At 45.9% G+C, this 22362-nt stretch overlaps 1 protein-coding gene across 5 annotated transcripts in view; it reads right to left on the reverse strand.

Moving 5' to 3' along the window:
- Positions 1-22362, reverse strand: part of Rap1gap2 (RAP1 GTPase activating protein 2) — a 236800-nt gene that overhangs the window by 174309 nt on the left and 40129 nt on the right. The window contains exon 1 of one of the 5 annotated variants that reach the window (XM_047543936.1): positions 15659-15681. The exons of the other annotated variants lie outside the window; for them this stretch is intronic. The gene's annotated coding sequence lies outside the window, so the exon portion shown is untranslated. Of the gene's footprint in view, positions 1-15658; positions 15682-22362 lie in introns of those variants that run through there. 5 annotated transcript variants of the gene reach the window in all.

Below are 22362 nucleotides of genomic sequence, written 5' to 3' on the forward strand. Positions count from 1 at the left end.
CCCAGCCAGGGCTTTCACACTTGTCACTCCCCAGAATGTGGAGAAGGTTAGGATGAACCCAGGCCGTTATAAACCTGAGGTCAAGGCACCTGCGGTCCCACCAGCACTCCCTAGCCAGGCTCAAGAGCAGGTAGTCCTGGGACAACATTGCCACCTGCTGGCACAGGGGAGAACTGTCAGTGTTCCCAGGGGCCTTTCACCAGGGCAGCCTTCTTCCTCACATTCCTTCATACCTGCCATGCCTATTCCCACCCCATGACTTTTTACATGCTATTTCCACTACCTGGAATGCTTTTCCCCCAAATACCCTCACATTCGGCTGGTGTCTTCTCCGAGAAGCTATCCCTGGCCACCCATCCTCTTAAATTCACGGCTCTTTTCCCTTCCCAGGGATGGATCTTATCTAAACCATCTAGACTCTTTATTCTGTTCCTGTGTGCCTTGCACCACTAGAAAGTACCACAAAGTCCAGAAGAGTCTGAATTGTCCACTTCTGTATGACTTGCTCTAGCAATGAGTCTTGTTGAATGAATGATTCCATCAGAGTCATCCAGTTGAGCTCTCCTGAGATCAAGGGCTCAACTTCAGACTCCACAGGGACCCACAGCTCCTCAAACTCACACATTCAAGGCCGAGGACATTACCTTCCCCTGCAAATTGGGAAGGTTTCCCTTCATATGACCCCTGAGCCTAAAGCCCCAGATTCCTCCTTTCACACTCCATAAGGACCAGACATCTCCTCTGAGGATTCCACCTTCACAGAGCCCTAGCCAACTGCAGTCCCAGTCCACCTTGAGGTTCATCCCCACTCCTCACCAGCACAGCAATGGCATCCTCATCTCCTTAATCCCATCCCCAGGGCCCTGAAGCTACTTTTCCAAATCACCAAGGAGACAGGTAGCTCCCCATCCTACTCTTCCCCAGTACCACATTCAGACACCCAACCCCCAGCAGCCTCAGTGCTGTTTTCTGCCATATCCTTCCATCCATTTCCAGAGTCTGGCTTGCTGTTTCTCAAACAACTCCATACACTTCCCCACCCAAGCCTTTGTCCTTGCTGTGCCCTCAGTCTGAAAAGCCTCCCTGAAACCCTATCCTCCTAGGGGATTCCCTTTTAGCCTTCCCATGCCACCTTCTCTAGAAACCTCCCTGATTGCACCAGGAAGAATTCCCTGCTCCTTCCATGTCTCTACTGGCATCACCTCCTACTTCGTGATTGACTTAAATGTCTGTTTCCTCCATAGATTTCTTGGATGCAGAGACCAGACCTCAGTCACACCTGACCACTCTCTGCCCTCAAGAACAGTAACAATCATGAGCACTAAATCAGTGCCAAGGACAGTGCCAAGCACATTTCCTGTGTGAGCTCATTTAATCCTCAAATATTCCTATACTGTAGGGACTCATGATCTTCATTCTCCAGATGGGGAAACAGGCTCAGAAAGATTCAGGGCTTTGCCCCAGGTAACCTCAGTAGTGAGTGACAGAGCCAGGATGCAACAAAGGGATCCCCGGCACCTCAAAGAGCGCTGGCTTAAAGTAAGTGCTCAATGAATATTCATTAGCTAAACACACAGTTTCGTTTCTCCTGCCTCCAACCTCAGTGTTGACAGCTCAGTCAAAGACATGAGCACTGGTGTCCTTGTTTTCTCTGTTCCAGTTCTGACCCACTTAAAGCCAAGTTTCTTCTCTCTTCTTCTCCCTCCTCCCGTCCAAACTGTGAGCCAAGATGACTCTGCTCTGACAGGTGGAAAAAATGCTATCAATAAGCCTATGTTTAGAAGGAAAGGCAGCATGAGAAATTTTTAGGCGAGACTGGACACTGTGCAAGGCATCCCTCAACGGTACCAGGTGTTCCCTGCAGAATGACCACAAGCATATCCACCTCCCACCTCCTCTCCTTTTCTTCCTCTCTAGCCAAGTCTGCTTATTTCTGCTCAGTCAGGAAAATTCACAAATGATATACGACTTTCTATTCAATTTTGTTGTTTCTTTACTCAGTAATTTCTCCACAATTGTTTTTTGCGCTCTTTCTAACTGCCTTATTGGTAACAGGGTCATTCAGGTATAGGTCCACCTCTTTTGACCTTGATTCAAAGAGTATGTGAGCCTGTGAGTCCTGTACAGCTAGCCCAGAGAGAAAGGTGTGGGGCAGAGTCCCTCGCGAAGGACCAGATGGCTGGCATTATTCTGTATGCCCCAGGGACCCCTCCACCGCAGAGACAATAGTACATACTCGATACTTGCTGTACACTAAGAAGGGATTGTGACACATCAACCAAACAATGAAATCAAAATGATTCTCAACTGAATTAGAATACTGTTTTTCCTTCTCAGACACATAAATTCCTGAGCCCACATTGTGCAGGCAGAGTACAAATATTGCTGGGGCTCCCCTGACAAGGCCGAGACCAAGTTCACTCCAAGCATTAGACCCTAGGATGGGAGACCAAAACCACAAAAGACATGGGGACACAGCTCTCTAAACACAGCCCTCCCAGTCTCTGCACTGGGAACTAACATGGTCCAAGAGAAAGTGGTGGAACCTCCAACTTGCAGGCTGATAGGACTTCAAGAGTAGCACTTGGAAGTCCTAGGTTCTGAGGGTTTCACACTCTATCAAGAAATTTCCCACATTTCTGTGCCTCACACCCCTGAAGAGCAGCAATCATGATTCTCTTGGTTTCTCTCCCTCTGTGTATCCCTTTCCCAGGCTTCACACCCAGCCTCATAGGGACCAGCAGCCTCAACATGTCTGTGAAATGTGGAGCAAAAATCAGTCCTTCCACACATGAAATGGTGTGTCTAAAATGATGGGTCCGCCACATAGAGTGAGAGGAAGAAGCCTGGGAGGCAGAGAGCACTGCAGAACCCCGACTTCATCTCCTATCAGCATGGAACCAAGCCTTGGCTTCTTCCATCTTAAAATGGAAGGAGTAAGAGGAGTCACCTGCCAGGCCAGTGAGGATGGAATGAGGAGACACAGTAAGTACAGTTATTTCTGTTGCTGTTATAATGGATGTGGTATCCCTGTGCCTTTGGGGGACCGTGTTTATGAGAGCAGATGTGACTATATGTGTGTGTGTGTGTTTGTGTGTGTGTGTGTGTGTGTGTGTGCCCCTGAGTGACCGCGGATGGTCATGTCTGAATGCAGTTACCTGGGTGCATGTCTGAGTATGTATGCAGGAGACGTCAGGACCCACAACACGTTACACTTGAAATGAATGTTGCGCTGAAGGTGACAGTTCTCCCTGTCCCTGGCCTCAGGCCCAAGGAGGCAGGGGGCTGTCTATGAGTTCCCAGCTAACAGATGCCAGCTTGAGGCCATCTCCTTGGTGCCACCTAGCGGTACTGAATTTGCACAACTCAAGACACTGCTTTGGGGCTCTAGAAGCATTTCTGCAGCAGGTGACAGGTCACAGACTAGGTAGGATATCTGGGCTTGTCCAGCCCTTGGAAGTCCTCCAGGAGAGTCTGGTTTTCAGTCTCAACCAATGCTGTCCTATGGAACTCTCTGTGTTGACAGAAATGTTCTGAAATATTCTGTATCTGTGCTGTCCAATACAGTAGCCATTAGCCATGTGACTACTGAGTGCTTGAAATGTGGCCAGTGTAAATGAGAGACTGAATTTATAATTATATTTAATTAATTTAAATTCAAATTGCTATATATATCCAATGGCTTCTGCTGTATTCGACAGCACTAGCTGGGGCAGGGGGGATTTTGCTTTGTTTTCTTGAAACCAGAGATGTTCTGATCTACATTTTCAGTTCTCAGTTTTTTTTTTTCCCCCCCCTTAACAGGGTCTCACTAAGTTACTGAGGCTGGCCTTGAACTTGCCAATCTCCTGCCTCAGCCTCCTAAAATGCTGGGATTACAGGTGTGCGCTACCACACCCAACTTGTCTAGAGCACTATTTGAGTCCTGGGCTCCCAGATATGCCTCAAGCCAGATGGCCCAACCCCTAGACCTCCCAGCCACAAAAACCAAGATACCTTCATTTTACTCAGACTGGTTTGAACTAGGTTCTGGACACTTCCACAGAGTCTGGACCAATCAAACCATGACAATTCCGGTCCTCTTCTAGGGCATATGAATTCAAAATACACTAAAAGAAGGCAATAAGAAGCAATGGACACCTCCTACTGAGGGACAAGAGGGACCAGGCCACCAGAGTTGCCACCAGGTCCCAGTTACCGAGCAACTTTCCAGAATGCTGTACACCCCAACCCTGGAAAAACAGGAATCCAGCATGACTGAAGGTTACCAAGAACATCTCTGTGCCTCCTTCCTACAGGCACAAGCACAGATACAGAGACAGAAAAACTGCTCAGTTTCCAGATTACCAGTTGTGTAACCTTGAGCAAGCAACAACCTCTGTGAGCCGTATTTTCCTCATCTATAAAACAGAAGTTGGGAGTAAAAACCTCATAAGGATAGGGTGAGGATCAAGAGGAGGCAGATGAAAACATTTCACACCACTCAGTTACACAGAGTAAGCACTGCAGGTTGGCTAAAATTATTATTAGACCAAGATTTTACAATCTGAAAAAATCCTGATTAATGGAATAATTATCTGGGTCACCCAGATGCCAGGCTGGAGAATACTTGCTTCCTCCCTTGTCTCCAAGTCTAGCCAGGTTCCACATTTTGCAAGTTCTTCCTATAGCATCTTGCAAGCCATCTGCTTTTCCACCCCACATTGGAAGCCACCTTCATCTTTCTCCCGGGCAGCTGCTGGTTCACGTCTCCTGTGTCTAATAGAGCTCCACTGGGTTCCCCCAGCAGCCCCAGGGAACTTCCTGAAAAGTTCTGCTGGAGTCCCTCCACATCTCTACTCAAAACCTCCAAAATATCCCCCCACAGCTCAACAAATAAAACACACACTCCAGAACCAAAACCTCAAGGCCTACCACCGACCACAGTCTAGGTCTCTCTCTTTGGACCTGATTCCTCATTCTCCCAGACTCCAGCCTTACTCTGTATCACTTGAGCACACCTTGTTCTTTTCACCTCTCTGATCCTGTAAAAATTCAACAATTGACCAATGGAATCAAACAGAAGCCCAGAAATACACCTTAAAATATACAAAAATGTAGTAGGGAAAATGGAAAATTTTGGTGAAGTCTATGACTGAAACAACTGGATGATTATTTGGAAAGAACAAAATTATAATTTCCTCTCTCATTTTATCTCAAACTAAATTCCAGATGGATTAAACAATTCAACATTAAAAAATTAAATTGTTAAGGGAAAAAAAACACATAGGCAATCATTGACTTTCTGGATAGGGAACTTTTCCAAGCATAAAAGTAATTTAAAAATCACAACTGAAAAAATCGACAGATTTTACTATCTAAAATTTTAAAACTTTAACACTAAAAAAACAGTCAATCTTAAGGGCAGAGAGCAAACTGAGAAAGATTATTAGGGAAAAAAAATATGAACAACAAAAGGCTAGCAGAAGTTGGGTGTGATGGCGCAGGCCTGTAATCCCAGCAACTCAGGAGGCTGAGGCAAGAGGATCACAAATTTGAGGCCAACCACAGCAACTTGGTGAGACTCTATTGCAAAATAAAAAGAGCAAGGCCATAGTTCAGAAAAAAAAGAAAAAGAAAAGAGGAAAAAAAAAAAAAACCTAGCAAAATTGATAAGACAAGAACCCTAAAGAATCAATAAGAAAAGATGGCCACTCCAATAGAAAAATGAGCAAGAGTAAATAAGACATTTTCTTAAAAAAAAAAAAAAATAGAGCTGAGAGTATAGCTCAGTGGTAGAGTACTTGCCCAACATGTGCAAGGTCCTGAGTTTGATCCCTAGCACTAGATGAAGAGAAAGAGATAGGAGGAGAGAGAGAGAGAGAGAGAGAGAGAGAGAGAGAGAGAGAAAGAGAGAGAGAGAGAGAGAGAGAGAGAGAGAGAGAGAGAGAGAATGGAAGAAAGAGAGAAAGGAAGAAAAGAAAAAGGAAAATATTTACCTTAAGTGGTAGTTAGCTGAAAGATTTATTATCAAGGGTTTTTGCAGCATTAATTGTTAATAGTTGGAAATTGAAAACAACCTTATATCTAAAAATAAAGCAATGGTTAAACAAATTATGGAGCATCATAATGATAGGATGGTATATGACATTTTAAATCATGTTTTTAAAGAATAATGTTGCAAAGTATCATTATGTAATAAATTTTTAAAGGAAATTAAAAACATAAAAGACTGTAAAGAAACACATTAAAATAAAAACATCAGGGTGATAGGTCATGAGTTATTTTTATTTTTTCATCCTAATATTTGCACATATTTTCTAAGTCTTCTACAATGAGCATGTACTATTTTTATAAACAGGAAAAGTGCTATTTTTAAAAAGGGAAAAAAAGACTTTACCAGTATGGGGAAATGCTTGCGATCTGGCTCAGAAAAATAGGAGAATATAAGAACATCCCCCCAGGCCTGCAGAGAGGGACTAAAAAGGAGGCACGGACTGTGATCTGACAGTTGGACCAGGGGCATTTTCATTCACTTATTCGAAATTATATTAATATTTGCAGAACAAATTAAACAAAAGGTGCTCTTCTCGGTCCAAATAATGTGAACATTAAATATTGGTGAGGGGCGGGGGATGTAGCTCAGTGACGGACGGCGTGTGTAGCATGAGGGAGGCCCAGGGTTCAATCCCCAGCACTGCAAAGGAAAGGAGAGGAAGGGAAAGAACAGGAAGGAAAGGAAGTCTCAGTGAGGATTTAGGGAATAAGAGTCTCATGGAGCCCTCGTGGACTCCTAGGAGGAATATGAGTGGTAAATTCCCTCCTGGGGAAAATCTGCCAACACTTATAGACCTGCAGCTCAGCAGTCTCACTCCTGGGTTCCTCCTGGAGGGATCTTTCACAAATGCACAGAGTTCAAGTGGAGCCAGTTACCGCAGCACTGTCTGCAATCTCAGGAAACAACACAACCTAAGCATCCAGCAATCAGGGTACAATAAAGAATACCAAAAAGGGATATATTTGTAAAAATAAATACTACATGGAAGTTAAAAAGAAGGAATCTAGGCAGATTCCAAAAACCAGGTAGATGGGCACAAATGCAGAACCCTGATGGTAAGAGCAGTTATCACATCTGGTACACCCTACATCCCTGCACTGGCCTAAGCACTGGGCATATGTAAGCACACTTAATCCCAGAAATAACCTGACAAGCTTGTTTTTATTACTAGTCTCATTTCACACATGAAGAAACTGAGACATAGAGAGATTGAGTAACCTACCCAACCCAAGGTCATATAGCCAGTAAGTGGCAGAGCCAAGGTCTGACTCCATGCAGGATGGCCTCAGAACATCATATCAAAAATTCAAAAGGATGTCACATACGTAAATTTTTAATAGAGTCAACCCTTGGCATCTATCAGGGATCAGTCCCAGGACCCCACACAAATACCAAAGTCCACAGATACTCAATTCTGTACTCAAATAAAATGGGGTTATATTTGCATAAAACCCATGTACATTCTCCCATATCATTCAAATCACCTCTAGATTACTTATAATACCTCATACAAAGTAAACCCTATGTAAATAGTTGTTATACTGTATCACTTAGGGACTAATCACAAAAGGAGATGTCTGCACATATGCAGTACAGACACAATTTTTAAAGTATTTTTAATCTGAGGTTGGTTGAATCCATGGATGTAGAACCCAAGGATCAGTGGGCAAACTGTACACACACAAAACTAACTACACAGAGTTTCTAGATACAACTGATGTGAACATCAGAAAAACACAAACTGAGAGAAAACACAGCAAGTGTGTTTGTTTGTTTGTTTGGTTGGTTGGTTTTCTCATAGTAGTCACCTTTATGGGTGGGACAGACAGAATGGGACCAAGAAGAAGTGATTACAGGAACTTAACTTATCTGTGATGGTGTTTTTCTTTAATTTAACAAAAGTTGTACACAGTGTTGCCATATGTGTCATCCTCAGAGAGAAGGAAGACAGCAAAACACCCAGTTCCCTGCACTCCCAAGAACCTAGCCAAGTTAAGAGAACAACAAAAGTGAGTCTGGGCCAGAATGTTCAGATAAATATCTCAAAGGACACTGCCCTTCTCCAACCCATGTGGGGAATTAAGGCAAGTCAGTGTTATCTGCTAGGAAGCAACTTTCTTGAATGAATGCCAAGTTCTTTGGGAACTGGTCAAACAATGGAACAAAGCAAGTTACGCTAATGATGTCACTGCTTCTGAGCCTAACTTATAAAAGTCCCCTCCCTGTGATGACCTGTGTAGATCAGATCACTGTGGACAGGATAAGTGCTCAGCAACCACCAGACAAAGCATCGTGAAGGAGAGAGGCACTGCTTTCTGGTGAAACATCAGAGGTACTGTGAGAAACAGGTGCTACTTGTCTAGCCTGTAGCTTCTGGATCTTCCCCATATTTCTCAATAAACCTCATGTCTCATATCCCATCTCCAGGTGTCTTCTTTGGTCTCTCTGCAACTTATCCCACTATGCTACTACAACTGAGCTATGGACAGTCCACCATATGATCCAGCAATTCCACTCCTACTGTCAACCCAATAGAATCAAAAAGCAGGGAGTCAAATACTTGCATGCTAGTGTTCATAGTAGCATTATTCACCAAAGTCAAAAAGTAGAAACAACCGAGGTGTCCATTGACAGGTGATTGGATAAACAAAATGTGGTATAGATGTACAATGGAATATTATTGAGCCTTGAAAAGGAAGGAAATTATGACACATGCTACAAAATAAATGAATCTGAAAACATTATGCCAAGTGAGAAAAGTCAGACACCAAAATACAAAAAAAAGGCACGCTTTCCCTTATATGAGTTTTGCAGAGTAGTCAAATTCACAGAGTCAGACAGCAGAATGGTGGTTGCAGGGCAGGAAGGAAGAGAAATGGAGAGTCAGTGTTTGATGGGTATAGTTTCTGTTTAGGGTGATGAAAGTTTTAAATATGAACAGTGGTAATGGTTGCACAATAACAAGACTGTACGTAATGTCAGACTAGTACCCTTAAAAATGGTTAAAGTGGTGAAGTGTTACATATATTTTATCATAATAAAAACAATTAGTGGAAAATGAGAAAAACTACTGCCAACTGTCAGTGGGGACCATAGTTCAGTGGTCAAGCACCAGCCTGACATGAGGGAAGGCCTGAGTTCTATTCCCTGCCCCTCAGGAGAAAAAAAAAAATGCCAGGAGCAATGGCACATGCCTGTAATTCCAGTGACTTGGTAGGCTGAGGCAGGAAGACCAGAAGTTCAAGGTCAGCCACAGCAACTAAGCAAGACCCTGTCTCAAAGTAAAACTAAAAATGGCTGGGATGTAGCTCAGTGGTAGAGCATCCCTGGGTTTGATCCCAAGTACTGAAAAAAAAAAATGTTAGCAACTATAAATTCTGGATCTGAGGATTGCCATGTCATTACCCTTTAAAAAAGGAAAAAAGAAAGAGAAAAGAGGCTTTGTGTGATGAGGATGTAGGAGCGAGTTCCTCAGCAGGCGGGATGCCCCTGGAAGCTGGCTCTGGCTTCTCCATCTCTTCCCTCCTCCTCTTGTTTTTACTGTAAGGTGGTTGCTATAGAAACAAGGGGGCACCTTGGGCTCCCAGAGCTCAGCCCAGGTGCTGCTAACTCCAGAATAATGTCAGCATGCAAATAAAAGAAAAGTCCCACTGATGGGGGTTCTGTGTATACACAGGTCTGCCCTCATGGCCCCATCCATCCAGTGACTGTGTATCACCCCTTCGCACACCTCCAACCTCAGCAGGCAGGCTCAGATCTGGGTGCGCATCTGTCCAGTTTACCCACATGGGTATAGGCAGGTATGTCTGCAGACATGTGGGCAAGTCTCATGGTTATGTGTGTTCATTGATCACCCAGCCCAGGACCATTTTTTTTTTTTTTTTTTTGTGGTACTGGGGATCGAACTCAGGGCCTTGTTCTTGTGAGGCAAGCACTCTACCAGCTGAGCTATCTCCCCAGCCCAGCCCAGGACCATTATTAATAATATCAGAAATATTAAGGCAAGGAACTTTTGTCAAGCATGTACTAGCCCCTGTGCTTCGTGTTTCACAGCAACAGTACCCACATATAGGCACTAAGATTATCCCCAGGTAAAAAAAACTAGACACAAAGAGGTTGTGTGGCTTTCTAAAGGTCTCTCAGACCACGAACCTAACTGCTGAGTCTGCATGGTGGGGAACAGTGCTTTAAATTAACTGTTTTCCCACGAAACTGCAACCTGGCTGCATGGTCAACATCACCTCTGGCCCTGGCAACACATGTTTCCTGGGTCCCACCCAAGCCTAATGAAAGAGAATGTCCCAGGTGGGCTCACAGAGACTGCATTTTAACCTTGTTCCCTGGAGAGTTCTGCAGTGCCACCAGGGTAGGCAGTCATTGATCCATCTTGGGCTCCTCTGGCTGATGGGGTTGAACAGGGTATGGCAAGGTGGGGACAGGGGCTGTACCTCTGGAGTCCTGTTCCGGAGCCCAGAAAGGGGCCTGGGAAAGTCCATAGCACAGAGTTCCTCAATTCCAAATGGCATCTTCTAGCAGCAAAGCACCCAAGAAAGGGCCAGTGGCTGTCATCACACACCTCCCTCAAGGGCAGGGCCCCAAAAGTCAGTTATGTGGCTTTGTGGCCTGCCAGGCACGGATTTCCGCCCACCCCACCCTCTCAGAATGAGTTGGGCATGGGGTGGAGGGTTCTCACTGTGGTAATCTGCTGGTTCACAGCTCAGCTGGAGGCAGGGAGGGAACAGCCAACCTCACCTGAGCAATAAACAATGTGGGAACCTGGGAGCAATAAGCAATGTGGGAGAGCAGGCTGAGCACCCAACAGGCTCCCACAGGCTCAGACCTCCAGGGATGAGGGACACAGACAGAAACCCCCTGACCACCCCTCACAGGAGGAGCTACCTTCCACCCCTGACTTTCTGCTCCTGGAAGGGAGCGCTGGGTGTGTGTGGAGGAAGCACATCTAGGGCTGGCCCTGGAAAAACAGGCAGGATGTCAACAACGTCTGATGCTGATGTGGGAGGAAGAAGTCAAGGTATTTCAAGCAGCAGAGCAGCAGAAGCAAGAAGGACAGTGCCCTATCACTAGAGCTAAAGGTCAAGAGGAGAGACAGTTGCAAGAAAACAAAACTAGAACTGACTGAGGCACAGATAGGTTACATAACTTGCCTAAGATCACCCAGCTGGTGGGGTCAGGATTCCAACAGAGGCTGCGTGACTCCAAAGCCCACAAACTATCCACTAAGATGGGGCTCACTGGTTGGCATTCTTTTCTTCTGTATGTATTTGAGAATGCCATAAAGGATTGTATACCATTGCCCCCAGAAGTTCAGCAATATCTAGAGACATTTTTAATTATTCCAACTAGGAGGTGGGTTGCTGGCATCTAGTAGGTAGAGGCCAAAGATGCTGCTAAACATTCCACAATGCTCAGGAGAGCCCCCAGCACAAGGAATCAATGTTCAAAACAATGCTATAAACCTTGGCTGGGCTGACTCACCCTCCTGGAGCTCATTTGATCCTCCAGCCTGACATGACCCAGACAAGCATCACATTTGTTTATCCCTTGGGACAGCAGTTCCCAAACTTCACTGCATACTGAAATCACCTGAGGATCTTTAAAAAGTACAGATGCTGAGTTCTACCCAGACATTCTGATTTCATTGGAATTAGGTACAACCTGGGCATCAGAATTTTAAAAAGCTCCCCTCCCACAGGTGACACTAAAATGCAGAAATATGTGAAGACCACTGTGTCAAGGAAATGAGCAGGGATCAAATGTGTTGTGGATTCAAAGACAGTGGATGCTCATGTCATAAAGAGAAGTTTCTGGCGCATACATACAACCACAAGTGCCCAGCGTCCCACCAGCAGGGGTGGGGACCATCCCTGCCCAGCCTCCTGGAGATCACAAGCCAGTGTGGAATCAGCACCGACGAGGTCTGCCATGGATCAGACTCCTCAAGCACAGGGCAGAACTAGAGCTGGCTTTGGGGATGATGAATTAGTCAGAGCTGGCAGAGACGGGAGGAGGAGGTTAATTAGAGACAGCCTTTGTCACCGTCTGGGCTGGAGATAATGGGCCTGAACTAGGAGGCAGAAGGACCAACCCCCCATGACTCAGAGGCTTCTCAACCCAGTGACAGAGAAAGAACTGGATCTGAAAGAGAGAAAAGGTTAATTGAGAGAGAGCGCAGTCTGGGAATGCCGCCAGAAATGACCAGGCAGTGGCAAAGGGGGGTGAGAACAGAGAGAGGGAGAAGCAACCTGGGGAGAGGGTTTTGGGAATCAGTCACAGAGAAATAGGAGATGAGACCTAGGGGCACAGGTGGCAGGTAGGCAACCTGACAAGCTGAATTGGCCTGAAAGAAAGGCCACATATAACCACTTTTTTTTCCTTTGGTGCTGGAGATCAAACTTGGAACAAGCACCCTACCATTCCACTGAGCTACACCCCAATTCCCACATATCTGCTTTTTAAATTCTTGAGGTAGTTGCTAAGATTTTGCCGAAAACTCCAGATTTCCAGCAGCTCCTGCATAGCAAATGATCAGCTGAGGTAGACAAACATTCCAGATGTGTGCATGGGCCAGGCCCGACAGGGGCTGCCAGGTCCTTCTAGACAAGACACCTGCTCACCAGTGCACCCAGGCCCCTCCCCATGGTTGAAACCCTGCCAGCATCTGGGTCTCTCTTCAGAAAGAGATGAAGTCCTGAATCAAAAAGTTGCAAAGAGGAGCTGGAGACAATGTGTCACAAAGGTCACCAAAATGGAGAGCTGGACTCTCATGTTCTGATCCCACATTCACCATCTTCCTGCCCATTACTCAGCTAGGAACATCTGCACTGGGGGTATCAGGTCACTGACCTCCAATTAAGGAGGCTAAAACCCATGACCTTTAGCTGTCCCTCTTCATGTCCATGGAGCTCCTGCAGGCTGCCTGGAAAACCTAAACTCCCGTTAGCCCAGACACTGAGGAATCATAAAAACAGTCAGAGTTCAGGGATGATCATCTAAGGGAAGAGAAAAGAAGCCTCAGGACACAAGAACCACCTTCCATATCTGAAGGGCACTCAGGTGAAAGAAGGATTAGCTTGTTTAGGAGCAGGTTTGGGAAGCCAAGGGATAAGACTGAACTAAGCAATGGCAGTTAGATTCAGATGAAAATAATGGTCAACTTTGAAGTAGAGCAGCATTACAATAGAATAGGCATCCTTACAAGGTAATGTGCTCCCTGTCACTAGAGGTAACAAAGTTCAAGCTGAGTGACAAGTTTCAGAGTCACAGGAAATCCACATAGTGGCTAATTTGAATATTTTTATCTCAAACCCTAAGACTCTAGAGATCTGAGGGTCTCTCCTGAAGGCTCCCCTACCCCTCTCTCAATGCTCACAAGGAGTAAGCTCTGGACTCTGCGTCCCAGGAAGGCTTAGATGGTCCAAACAAAGCTCAGAACATCCATGTCCTTGCTCCCGTGGTTTCACCATGACCAGAGTCCATAACCAGATCCAGCAAATCCTGCTGCATGACCAGCTATCCCAGTAGAGCCTCACAGAAAGTCCCACAGAGGATTACTGGGGGGAGGGTCCCTCCCAGCACAATGCGGAAGTGCATCTATGTGCCCTCCTGATACTTCCAGAGGAGCCAGCAGAAGGAAGGGGCAGAAGAAGGCAGGCACCACCTGCTCCCAGACACCAACTCCTCTCTGTAAGGCCTCTGAGCACCCAGGTCCCTGTTCCAGTGGTAGCTGGGATGGGGGCATCCTGATGTACCCAGGGTCCACAGAGTGTGGACAAAAAGCACAAGGGATACATAATCTAGGGAGTCAAAGGCCTTTCTCCAAATTCAAGCTAGAGCAATTCTTCCCCAGTCCTAACCAAATCCAGGCCCTGGTAAGCCCAACAGAGTTCTCGAGACCCTTCTTCCACCAGAAAATGAGTCTCCCATCCTGAACAGAGCAGGGCTCTGGGCTGGGAGAACTGTAAGAAAGCCCAAGTAGATGGCCAGAAACCTGAGACAGGCAAGCATTCGGGAGCTGAATAGAGTCGGGGAGGCCTCACGGCTGGCTGGGCCTGGGCTGGTGGGACACAGGCTGCCCCAGGGGCATTTTCTCCCACCTCCCTATTCTTGCTCCCCACACTAACACAGTTAACCATGTCCCATTCTTTTTCTTTTTCTTTTTTTTTTTTTTTTTTTTTTTTGTCTTTTTGGGGTTTTTTTAGGTACTAGGAGTTGAACCCAGGGACATTTAACCACTGAGCCACATCCCCAGCCCTTTTAAAGTTTTTTATTTGTTTTTTTAAATATTTTGTAGTTGTCAATGGATTTTTATTTTATTTTTTTATTTATTTATATGCGATGCTGAGAATCAAACCCAGTTCCTCACACATTGAGAAGCAAGTACCCTAACACTGAGCTACAACCCCAACCTAATTTTATTTTTATTTTGAGACAGGGTCTCACTACATTGCTTAGGGCCTCACTAAGTTGCTGAGACTGACTTAAAACTTGTGATCCTCCTGCCTCAGCCTCCTGAGTCACTGGGATTACAGGTGTGCACCACTGTGCCCGGCAGCCATGTACCATTCTGCTCCACCAGCTCCACCAACCACATGGAGAATACCCTCACAGAGCTCCAGGTATAAGCAGAGTCCTTCCTACCTACCATCCCATACCCATCTCACAAAAGCACCTACTGGACCTACTGGCCAGGGCTACCAGTCGCTCCATGCCTGCCCATCAGTAGACACCCACCAGACCTGGTCAAGTCCTGGGAAGCTGTCTGTTCACCCAGAAATTAGAATAGGGACTCACCAGGGCTTCCTGGGCATGGTGGGAACCAAGCAGGATGAAGGCCAGAAGCATGAGGGTCCCTGGAGTTTGAAGACCGTGCTAAACTGGTAAATGGCACCTCCAGGTATATCCCCAGTGCCTAGCAATGAAATCAGGCCACAGCCCAACTGCCAGCTAAGCACCCGCCTGCCTTGCTTCTCCCTGTTGCCACTCACGCCCCAGACTCTAAATCCCAAAACAGACATGTTCATGTTACCATAGGAACTTGCTAAAGCCAAAAAAGGCACCATGCAGCACCCACATGGGCCCTCAAAGCTCATGTCCACTTTCATGTGCAAGTGCACACACAGGCTCACACACCCCAACACTGCTCTCAGGCTCAGGGCCCATCCTGAAGAAAATGATGACCCAGGGTCTGATGCTATACACAGAAACAGACACACTCCCCTCAGTGCCACCTGGAGCACCAGCTGTTTGTCACAGGACAGCAGGACTCACCTGGAGCTCACCTGCAGCTCACCTGCCAAAGGTACAACAGAAACTGAGCAGGGTGGAGGCCAGAGCCAGGCCCACCAGCTGTGCCTGAAGGATCAGGGAGAGGGCACTACCCACCACTACCACCACAGACCACACATGGGCTCTCCCAATCCCCCAGAGGCAGCTCCTTTGTCCACTTAAGGATCAGGATCCAAGATGGCCACACAGGAGGGAGAGTGGAGAAGGGAGATTTTATATTCACAGTCTTACTTCCACCCTCTCACTCCCCAAAACTGCCCCAACTTCAGAAGTCCCCATCTCCATGAATGGGACCCACATCCACCTAGGACTCACCCGGAAACCTGAGAGTCATCACCTTTGATCACCTCCAACACCCTCCGTCTCCACTTCCAAACCAGCTCCAGCTGGCAAGTCCACCTCCTCCACAGCTCGCTCTCTCCAGCCCCACTGCCCCCACCCTGGCCTTAGCACCTCCTCTCTAACCCCTACAGTGACTCCTTCCCTAGATGAAAAGCCACCCAGCAACTCATCCCTCTGCACAGCCCAATGAGAACCCTAGGCCTGGTCTAGACTGCCCCCTATTCCACCCCTATTTTCTGTCTGGCAAGGATAAGAGCTCCCAGGTCCTCCCACCAGAGCTGCTTCACCCACTGCCTGCACGCTGCAATTCTCTGTAGCCCCTCCCTTCTCCCACTGACCTTACACACCCTTGAAGACAGCCCAGGCATTGCCAGGTCTCCAGGAGGAGAGGGCATCAGAGTACTTACTATGGCAACTGTCCATGCGTCTGTCACCCTGTGGGATTGGAAGCTGTCGTGGGCAGAGACTATCTTTTTCATCTCTGTCCTTACCCCTCCCCCAGCCCCTGGCACAGGGCTTGGAATGTCAGTGCCCAGTAAATGTTAGTTGAACTGACTCAGCTTTCTCCCCCCAAAAAACATCTAGCTCCCCATGTCCTTGACAACCCCAGCAAACTCTCTCAGCAGATGCCCTAGGTATGTAAGAGAGGAATTAAGATGAGTCAGTTCCAGGAGGTTCAGAACATCTTGGCTGTGCCTTGAGGATTCTTATAATCTGCAGTGAACACAGAGTCCTGATGGCCAAAGGTGAAGAATCAAATTGGTGATCATGGCCCAATGCATAAAGAGAGCTACCACATTGGAATAAGGGGTGACCTACAGAGGAATGGGCTTTCTTAAGCTAGAGACAGACAGTCAGTGCCCAGACACCTGGGTTTTGACTCTGCTCTTACACCCTCAGATGAAAATGTGGCTGGCTAACACCAAGAGAGCCAGGAGAGATGTCAGCAAAGAATCACCTAGATTTTGCTTGTAATTCTCGCAGATTGGCAACAGAAGCCCTGAATTTAGAAGGCTATAACAGAGCAAGACACTGAGCTACTTAAATGTGCCCAGCCCCTGTGCTGCCTGGACAATGTCTCCAGCAGCTGCCTTTGGAGACTCCATAGGCCAAGGGGAGCTACACTGAAACGCACTGCCTGCTCCTGTCCTGTGTGGCCACCTCATTTTAAACAGGATTTTGAATTCTTAGCTGGTTCAACCAGACACTTTAGGAGTAGCTGTGTGGTGTCTTCTGGACAAAGCATGATACAGCTGAATGGCTGCCCCCAGCCAGGCTATTGTCTCCTCCAGGATTCCCTCTTCCTCCCCTAAGGAATAAATCTGAGGATACAGTCACACCTTGGTCCAATCGCATGTTTTCCCCCTACCAGGGATGCCATTTCCAGGGAAGAGCCAGGGCCATCAATCAAAGTTGGATTCTCTTTCCTACAAGACAGTGAATTCTAGGTCCCTTCCCACTTTCAGGTGTGTGCATGATACTGTGCCCCTGGGAGTGGAGACAGGCTGCCCTGAACCATCCCCATGCTCATTCAGTCCCTGTGGCTGTTCCTTACACACAACAGTCATCTCTGGTGGCTGAAGCCATACATCAGTCAGATAGACAGACATGCACACACACCTCCTTCTTTAGCAAAGAAGCAGGGGTCTCTGGGGAGGGAGGGCAGGGAAGGGAGGAAAATATCTGAAGCTCCCAGCTCAGGTTCTCACCCTCTGGATGTTGCTTTAGAGGTGCCCTGAGAAAACCCCAGACACCTTGCCCTGCCAGCCTGGCTCTCCTCTGGAAGAAATTAATCTATGACTGAATTACTGCAGACAGGGACCTTGTCCCAAGCAGACCCCTAGAGCAGGATGGAGAAAGGGAGAGCCCCACATGCTAATCCTGCCTCTTTCCCTCCACCTGTCTCTGCCCTTTTCTCTCCATTCTTCTACCAGCACATGTTGGGCTAAGCATCGTGTCCTGTGCTTCACTCAGCAAATACAGACTGAGAACCTGCTTCATGCCATCACTGTGTTAGGCCTGTAGGGAGCCAGAGATGAACAGTGCAGAGTCTCTGCTCTCAGAGACACTCATGGCCTACTTTCACTTACTCAGCAGTGAGCACCTACCATCTCAGCCAAGGATCTAGAAGAAATGCAAAAGGGCATAAGCTGTGCACATAAACCAGTATGTTAAAGCTAGAGGAGAGTAAGTCTAAGTCTCCCATTTTACAGATTAGGAAACTGAGACCCAGAAAGGTTAATGATTCACCCATTTGTTAGCTTGGGGCTAAAACCTGGGCCTGCCAACCCACACTTCTCTCTCCTGCATGGCACTGCCACTGCCCCTCTCTCCATGTTCCTGTGTGGCTCTGTGCCCCCCACCAGGCCCCACTGCTGTGAAGTAAGTCCTTGCCTCTAGGAGCCTTCCTCATACAGGCATCACAGGCCCCTCTCAACCTGGGTCTGGAACAGGGAGACTGGCCCAAGGCCAGTGTTGTGGCAGAGGTGCATTCTGTTAGCAAGGACTCTACACATTTGACCTCTAGGCACATAAGGAAAAGAGAGCAGGAAAGCAGGGTGGGGAAGCAGGTGCTGAGAACCACTCAGTTCCACACTGGACAGAACAAAGTACAGACCTGGTCAAATCCTAATTCCTTAACTTAACTTGCTGAGAAGCTTGAACAAATTTCCTAACCTCTCCAAGTGTCTATTTTCTAATCTCTAAAATGCAGAAAGCAATGGTGCCTGCTCGGTAAGGTGGTTGAAAAGTCTCCAGAAAGCAGTGCAATGAAATCTAAGCATTAAGTCAGTGCCTAATTATGGTGGGGCCAGACTTCTATCTTCAGAGTCACAAGCCTCAGGGACAAGTCCAGGAATTATATGGCTGACTTGAAGTCACAGACACTAGGTCCCTGGATAGGGAGCCAAGCCTCAGGGACCAAGGGCCACAGCCCAGGAATATCTGCTGTTTAGCACAGAACACAGTAGAATGCATCTTCATAAGCTACTGGCAATGTGGGGGGAGAGAGGTGGGAGCTCATCTTTTTCACCCCAGGGAAGTGAGGATACCTGGACACAACCTCTTATGGTGTCTGCTCAGCCTACAGCCCATCCTTCTACTCTAAGAACTAACCCCTCCCACAAAGAGGCCACCATAGCAGCCTAAACTGATTGGATCACGACTACAAAACTGGCAGAACCTGAGCCAATCAGATTCTCTTTTTTTTTTTTTAATTTTTTAGATGTTGATAGACCTTTATTTTATTCATTTATTTATATGTGGTGCTGAGAATCAAACCCAGTGCTCTACCACTGAGCCACAAACCCAGCCCCCAGATTCTCTTTTTTAAAAAGCTTTGCTGACATGTAATTTTACATACCACTTTTAAGTGTATGCACTTTCTCAAAGGTTCTTAACATATTCACAATATCATGCAAACTTAACCACTATCTATCATTACCATCCTTTCTAGTTCCAAAAAAAAGAAGGTTGTATCATTTAGATTTCACTCCCTTTTTTCCTTCTCAACAAATCCCCAAGCCCTAGGCAATTGCTTATCTACTTTGTCTCTTGGGATCTGCCTATTCTAGACATTTTGTATAAATGGAATCGTACAATATGTGGTTTTTAGTGTCTGGTTTTTTACATGTAGAGTTTTCAAGGTTCATCCGTGTTATACTACTTATGTATCAGGACTTCATTTCTTCTTATGGTCAAGTATTAGTCCACACTTCACTCATCTATTCATCTGTTGATAGACATTTGGGTCACTTCCAGTTTGGGTTATTATTAATAATGCTGCTATGATCATTTGCTTACAAATTTTTTGGTGGACCTAAGTTTTCATTTTTCTTAGGTAAACACCTAAGAGTGGCATTGCTGACCATCTGGTAACTCCATGTTTTAACACTTTGAGAAACTGCCAGACTGTTTTCCAAAGGAGTTCCATCACTTTATATTTCCACCAGCAATGTATGAAGTTCCAATTTCTCCATATCCTCAACAACACTGATGACTAGCTTTTTTTATTATAGTCATTCTGTTGTTTGTGAAGTGACATGTTATTATATCTTTCATTTGCATTTCCCCACTGGCTAATAATGTTGAGCATCTTTTATGTGATTTTTGCCCACTTACATATTTTCTTTGGAGAAATGTCTATAAGAATCTTTGCTTTTGTTTTTGTGCTGCTAGGGATCAAACTCAGGGCCTCAAACATGCTTGGCAAGTGCTCTACCACTGAGCTACATCCTCAGCCCTCTTCCTCTTTGCCCACCTTTTTTTTTTTTTGGTACCAGAATCGAACCCCAGGAGCACTTAACCACTGAGCCACATCCCCAGCCTTTTTTTTTTTTTTTCCTTTTGAGACGATATGGTTAAGTTTCTTAGGAACTCACTAAGTTGTTGAAGCTGGCTTTGAACTTGTGATCCTCCTGCTTCAGCCTCCCAAGCTGCTGGGATTATAGGCATGCACCGCTGCACCTGGCTACCCACTTTTTTGTTACATTATTTTTATTTTTGAGTTAGAAGAGTGCTTTAACATTGTGGGTATGAGTTCCTTATCAGATGAGTAAATTGAAAATATTTTTCCCCTTCTGCAGGTTGCCTTTTCACTTTCCTGATGGTGTCCTTTGCAACACAAAAGTTTTTAATTTTGATGATATTGAATTTATTTTTTATAGTTGTTGCTTAAGTTATTAGTATCTTTTCTAAGAAACTATTGTGTTACCAAAGGTCATGAAGATTTACACCTGTTTTCTTCCAAGAGTTTTATAGTTTTAGTTCTTACATTTAGGTCTTTTAACCATTTAACTGTTGCATATGCTGTGAGAGAGGGATCCAATTCCATGGTTTTACATGTAGATGTCCAGTTGTCCCTGCACCCTTGTTAAAAAGACTATTTTCTCCATTAATTATCTTTGTACCCTTGTTAAAAACCATCACCATATATGTGATGGTTTCTGAACTCTGAATTTTATTCCATTAATCTGTATGTCCATCTTTCTGCCAATACCACACCATCCATAGCTTTGTAGTAAGTTCTAAAATCAGAAGTACAGTCTCCAAACTTGTTCTTCTTTTTCAAGATTATCCTTGAGTTTCCATATGAATTTCAGGATTGGTTTACCAATCTCTGCAAAGAAACTAACTGGGATTTTGATAGAATAGGGTGTGTATTTCCTGGTTTAATCCCTCCTAGGTAGTAGCTCCACTTTCTCTCCTTGGGTTCCCTAAGGTACCCTGGCATTTTTTTTTTTTTTTTTTGTGTGTGTGTGTGTGTGTGTGTGGGGTGCTGGGGATTGACCCCAGGGCCTTGTGCTTGAGAGGCAGGCACTCTACCAACTGAGCCACATCCCCAGCCCCACCCTGGCATCTTTTCCATAAATCCATCTTTTGTTTAACCAGAACACACTGGGTTTTAGTTTCTTGCAATCGAAAAAGTCTTATAACTAGAAACTCAGTCCTATAACTTGTCCAAAACCACCATCTTGATACCACTTCCCAGTGCCTAAGCCCTCAAATGGTTCCCCAGATACCCAGAGACCTGACTAGGGACCCAATCCCAACCCTGGCCCATGCCCCTGGCCCTTCACTCTACCTTCTACCTAGTTCCCTTCCCTGTTATAAATATTTTATTTAACAGTTAAAACACACAAAACTTCAATAAATGCTTGTGAATTTGAACTAGATTTCCTAAGACAACCCCAAAAGAAACAATTCTCCCACTCCACCTGAAGCAACTATGCTTCATGCCTCACATCTCATTCAATATACAGAAATGCTCTGAGAAGCTCTTAGAAAGCTAGATATTGCTTCGCCTGTGGGACAAAAGATATGGAAACTGAAGCCCAGAGAAGTTCAGTGTTCTGGCCTGAGGAATACATCCTGAACCCTTGATCACACAAAAGTACACACCCTTGCCAGCCCAGGCACAGGGGGCCCCACTGTCCTGCTGCAGTTTTAGAAGCCACCTCCTCCCAGTAGTCTTCCAGGACTGTTCCACAGCACCCCTAGTATCATATTTAGGAGAGACTGAAAGCACTCAAAAGGCAGAAACATTCTGTACTCCATCCCAGCCCTGCTAACTGCCCACCCTCACCTTTCTGAGTGAAACAGACCAGAGTAGGAGGCCCCTTGTTTTGACTCCCTTATATGTCAAACCTCAAGACTGGCTATACCTTGACCAGGGTTCTATGTACAAGGATACACAATCAGTGCTGGCAACTGAATGGGAAACCTTTCTGCAGAGATGGGCAGTGACAACCTAGAAGAGCTTACCTCTGACAAAGGCAACTCACTGGAGGAATTTTCTTGCAGGGTTAATTCATATATGGCAGAGAATATTTTGAGCTAGTGACCAATACTTTTTTCCTCCTAGAGTTTTTCCCCTTTTTCAATTCACTCAATTTGAGCAGGTGGTTATTATGTCTTCATTGCCCTTCAAGAGGTATGCAGAAGTTTCTTAAACTTGGGTTGTAATGGTTATTTGAATTGTCAACTTGATTGGATTAAGAGATGTTGATGATTAAGAGGCCTCTGTGTGTGTCCATGAGGTCGTGTCTGGGTATGATTGGAATGTGGGATAGTGAACTGAAGTGGAGCCCCTCCCTAAGCATGGGTGGCACTGCCCAATAGGATGGAATAAAAGCCTGAAGAACAAGGAAGCAGATGCAGATGCAAGCTCAGTTCTTCTT

Source organism: Sciurus carolinensis, chromosome 3 (assembly GCF_902686445.1).
Source record: "Sciurus carolinensis chromosome 3, mSciCar1.2, whole genome shotgun sequence".
NCBI classification, from domain to species: domain Eukaryota; kingdom Metazoa; phylum Chordata; class Mammalia; order Rodentia; family Sciuridae; genus Sciurus; species Sciurus carolinensis.